The sequence below is a fragment of the Rutidosis leptorrhynchoides genome, chromosome 2 (assembly GCF_046630445.1).
Source record: "Rutidosis leptorrhynchoides isolate AG116_Rl617_1_P2 chromosome 2, CSIRO_AGI_Rlap_v1, whole genome shotgun sequence".
Classification (NCBI taxonomy): Eukaryota; Viridiplantae; Streptophyta; class Magnoliopsida; order Asterales; family Asteraceae; genus Rutidosis; species Rutidosis leptorrhynchoides.
The window spans coordinates 490545142-490551001 of NC_092334.1; positions in this window are offsets into that span (position 1 = coordinate 490545142).

A 5860-nucleotide genomic window follows, 5' to 3' on the forward strand; every position below is an offset into this window, starting at 1 on the left:
ATCTCCAAACTTTGGTACCCAAATTCTTTCAGCTCTATACCGGGTTCCGTCTTCTCGAATATTAAGGTGTTTCTCCGATCCTTTGGGTATTTCATTCTTCAAATTCCCTTCTTTTACAACTCCTTGTTGCGCCTCCTTTATTTGAGTAGTAAGGTTAGTACGAATAATTATATTCATAGCTTTTACCCTTATAGGTTCTCTGTCCTTTCTACTCAAAGCGTCGGCTACCACATTCGCCTTCCCCGAGTGGTAACGAATCTCGAAATCGTAATCATTCAATAACTCAATCCACCTACGCTGCCTCATGTTCAGTTGTTTCTGATTAAATATGTGTTGGAGACTTTTGTGATCGGTATATATAATACTTTTGACCCCATATAAATAGTGCCTCCAAGTCTTTAATGCAAAAACAACAGCGCCTAATTCCAAATCGTGTGTCGTATAATTTTGCTCGTGAATCTTCAATTGTCTAGACGCATAAGCAATTACCTTCGTTCGTTGCATTAATACACAACCGAGGCCTTGCTTTGAGGCGTCACAATATATCACAAAATCATCATTCCCTTCAGGCAATGACAATATAGGTGCCGTAGTTAACTTTTTCTTCAACAATTGAAACGCTTTCTCTTGTTCATCCTTCCATTCAAATTTCTTCTCTTTATGCGTTAATGCAGTCAAGGGTTTTGCTATTTTGGAAAAATCTTAAATGAATCTTCTGTAGTAACCAGCCAGTCCTAAAAATTAGCGTATATGCTTCAGAGTTTTAGGGGTTTCCCACTTTTCAACAGTTTCAATCTTTGCCGGATCCACCTGAATACCTTCTTTGTTCACTATGTGACTTAGGAATTGAACTTTTTCCAACCAAAATGCACACTTTGAAAATTTTGCATACATTCATTCCTTCCTCAACAATTCTAGCACTTTTCTCAAATGTTCTTCGTGCTCTTGATCATTCTTTGAGTAAATGAGTATGTCATCGATGAAAACAATGACAAACTTGTCAAGATATGGCCCACACACTCGGTTCATGAGGTCCATGAACACAGCTGGTGCGTTAGTCAATCCAAACGGCATAACCATAAACTCGTAATGACCGTAACGCATTCTGAAAGCAGTCTTTGGAATATCTTCCTCCTTCACCCGCATTTAATGATACCTGGAACGTAAATCGATCTTCGAATAAACTGACGAGCCTTGTAGTTGATCAAATAAATCATCGATTCTCGGTAGTGGATAACGGTTCTTGATGGTAAGTTTGTTCAACTCTCGATAGTTGATACACAATCTGAATGTACCATCCTTCTTTTTGACAAACAAAATAGGAGCTCCCCATGGTGATGTGCTTGGTCATATGAAACCACGCTCTAAAAGTTCTTGTAATTGGCTTTGGAGTACCTTCAATATCGCTGGGTGAGAGTCTGTATGGAGCACGAGCGATTGTTGTAGCTCCCGGTACAAGGTCTATCTGAAATTCAACGGATCGATGTGGAGGTAGTCCCGGTAATTCTTTCAGAAATACATCGGTAAATTCTTTTGCGATGGGAACATCATTGATGTTCTTTTCTTCGGGTTTGACTTTCTTGACATGTGCTTGCACAGCATAGCAACCTTTTCTTATTAGCTTTTGCGCCTTCAAATTACTAATAAGATTTATCTTCGCGTTGCTCTTTTCTCCGTACACCATTAAGGGTTTTCCTTCTTCTCGTACAATGCGAATTGTATTTTTGTAACATACGATCTCTGCTCTCTCCTTTTTCAACCAGTCCATGCCAATTATCACATCAAAACTCCCTAACTCTACTGGTATCAAATCAATCTTAAACATTTCGATAACAAGTTTAATTTCTCGATTCTGACATATTTTATCTGCTGAAATTAATTACCGTTTGCTAATTCGAGTAAAAAACTTGTTATCCAAAGGCATCAATGGACAACTTAATTTAGCACAAAAATCTCTACTCATATAGCTTCTATCCGCACCCGAATCAAATAAAACATAAGAAGATTTATTGTCAATAAGAAACGTACCCGTAACAAGCTCCGGGTCTTCCTGCGCTTCAACCGCATTAATGTTGAAGACTCGTCCACGGCCTTGCCCATTATTATTCCCTTGATTATGGCATGCTTTGCTGAAATGGCCCGACTTTCTACATCCGTAACAAATAATAGAATTATTTGTTCTGTTATTTTTATATGCCTTTGGTCCATAGACATCACACTTCGTTACACTATGTCCGGTTCTGTTACACTTGGTACACACTACTACACAGAACTTATCATTCTACAGCACTTACGGCTATGAATGGGATCCTTACTGGAATTTACAGACCCGACCACCGTTCCCTACATATAACCCAGCTCAAGCATTCTACAGCACTTACGGCTATGAAAGGGATCCTTACTGGAACTATCCTCATCAATCGTAGTTTTATTTTATCCCTATTTTGAAGTTTGTAATCTGTAATGTTATTACTCTTTAATACTTATTGTGATACTGTAATAATTTTTAGTGTTTTCTAACTTTATTATTTTTTTAATAATTTTTGAATGTGGGGTAATATACAAAACTTCAAAAATATGTATATATGTATGTTTGTAGTTTATCTTATGTACAAAACAGGGTAAAACAGCGCATTCTCAAAGACTGGCATTAAGTTCAGCAAACGTTACTAATTTTGACGACAAGATGGAAAACAAATGTGATGTAACAACAGACGGAATGAACAAATGAAGTGCACCATTTATCATTCAAACAAACAACAATATGTTTGGAAACTTTGGTAAAATTTTATCATTTTTCTACGCAAATAACCCTCAATAATTTAAATTGTTAATGATTTCTTGCAAATGAAGGCATTGCAAGATCTTAAGTGTGGGAAGGGATTAAATTCTTTCGGTTTTAAAAATTTGACTTATACACTTGGTTTAATAGCAACCGTTAAAATACTAGTAACGCAGTAGTTGTATTAGAATCTAGTGCTCTCTGATAATAAAGAACAGCCCTAGTCTTATATACTGACTACCCACTTCTAGTAAAATTTTTAAAATTTTTTTTAAATAAATTCAAAATCTCGTTTATACATATTTATGAACGATAAAACTAGGTGTTAACACCGCAATTATTGTAACCTCGGAAAGGACATAAATTAAGAAACAACCCAAAACGCTTGAATACATTTAAAATGGAATAGAAGAGAATAAAAAAGCAAAGAAAGAAAAATAAAAGCCAAGTGTGGAAAAAAATTACCAAGTTATTTAGAACATCTATCACATATTTTTGTACAAATAATTGAAGATACTTTTGTTTTGGATGATATTAATCAGTTTTACCTAATTTATTGTAATATAAATGGATTGAAAAAGGAAGTACAGTCTTTCAAGAAAAGGACACGCGCTTCTTGATTTAGGTCAGGAAGTTGTCATCCAGACCAGTTGTAGAGTCTACGAAAATCTTGAAAAGTTTTCTCGAAAATCAGCTGGAAATCCACGGACCTCAGCATCAAACAGGGTCGCCAAGTGGTCAGACTTATCCTAACCATGAGAGGATCTGTCTCGTACAATGGGGGGCACAGTGCAAATTAGCTTATAAGACTAATGAATCAGATCCTCAGAAAGGATAATCTCCTTAAAGATCAAAAATCAGCATTTAAACCTGATATTACTCAATCCTTGAGATTGACCTTAAAGATTGAGAATTCAAACTCATGGAATTCGATGATATCTAAACTCGAGCTTGAACGAGAAAATATTTTGATCAAATTACAAACCGATTTTTTTCTGAAAAAAAATTTTCAATGCGTTCATTACCATTGAACGTAAAATTCTAGGAATTCACCTGAAATTCATTAGGTCACCTGAACCAAATCGGGTGTCAACCGTGAGAACGGTGGTTGCATAGCATGGTCGAAGACAGGACCTTGTGCCAGACCGAAAAACAATAGGGTGATCTTTACTATTGCTCCTACAAAGGATAGTAATTGCATCCGACACGATGTAGACCATAATCAAAAGCATGTCATTAGACATTGCCTTAACAATTGCTTGTTCAACGCTTTCTTTTACAACCGGACAGTAGTTTACCGAAAGGTAATATACGGAGCAAGTATACTGGATGTGTTGCTTTCCTAATATAAGGTTAGCAAGTGGGTGACACAAAATCGCAAGTTTTGAGCTAAAATTTTCAAATCTGAAACCCATAAAACCCACTAAAACATTTTACAAACATCGGTGAAGGGTTATTCCAAAAAACTTATCTAAGGTAAAAGCTAGATTGAATTTTCAAAAGATCAAATGTTTTCATAAAGATCCAATTTCCTAAGGGATCTAAATTTTTATAGTCATGTGGGACTGTAAACCACAACGTTACTATCATTGTTCATACCGCCGTATCAAAATCACTGATATACAAAGTGTGAAGAATAAAGAAGTGATTCTAGTAAAGTTGTATTCAAGTTCTATATTGCTTGAGGACAAGTAATGCTCAAGTGTGGGAATATTTGATAATGCTAAAAAAAACATATATTTCATAGCATTATCCTTCAAGAAAGACAAGCTTTTTGTTGCAGTTGTTCTATTTACAAGTGATATTCGTTTAAATAATAAAAGGTGAAGATAAAAGACAGAATCGACGATTTGAAGACGCAAACGACCAAAAAGCTAAAAAGTACAAACTACAATCCAAGTGGTTCAATTTATTGATGAGAAACGTCTCAAAATTACAAGAGTACAAGCCGCAAAACGCAAAGTACAAGATATTAAATTATACAAAAAGGCGTTCGAAAATCCGGAACCGAGACATGAACCAACTATCAACGTACGACGCAACGAACTTAAAATCACAAATTAACTATGCACATAAATATAATATAGTATATAATTAATTATGTAAATTATATATATATTATATTTATATATTAAATAAATAAACGTCGGCAAGCTAGGATCCAATTTTTGCATGAGCTGGAATTTGAAAGGCGATGCAATTCGACGAAATATTTACACCATTTTCTCAATTACTCTCTATCTCTCAATATATATTTATAATTATTTTATAATTATAATTTTAATATTAAGTTAATAATAATAAGGTTATAGTGGCGAATGTTTTAAGTTTGTAAGTCGAAATTCTGTCCGTGTAACACTACGCGATTTATACTCATTGTAAGTTATGTTCAACCTTTTTAAATTAATGTCTCGTAGCTAAGTTATTATTATGCTTATTTAAGCCGAAGTAATCGTGATGTTGGACTAAATATTAAAGACGGGGTTATTGGGTTTTGGACCATAATTGGGGTTTGGACAAAAGAACGACACTTGTGGGAATTGGACTATGGGCTATTAATGGGCATTATATTTTTTTAACTGAATGATAGTTCGTTAATTTAATATAGAGATTTACAATTTGACGTATCTATAAATTACCACATACACTCGATCGGATACGATGGGCGGGATATTTATAAATACTAATAATCGTTCATTTAACCGGACACGGGAATGGATTAATAGTCAATAGACTCATTAAAATAGGGGTGGATTACATACAAGGACACTTGGTGTAATTGTTAACAAAGTATTAAAACCTTGAGTTACACTTAGTCGATATCCTGGTGTAATTATTAAACAAAGTATTAAGACCTTGTTACAGTTTAAGTCCCCAATTAGTTGGAATATTTGACTTCGAGTACAAAGTTAATTTGACGAGGACACTCGCACTTTATATTTATGACTGATGGACCATTATGGACAAAAACCAGATGGACATATCAAATAAACCAGGACAAAGGACAATTAACCCTCGGTAATAAACTAAAATCAACACGTCGAACATTATGATTACGGAAGTTTAAATAAGCATAAT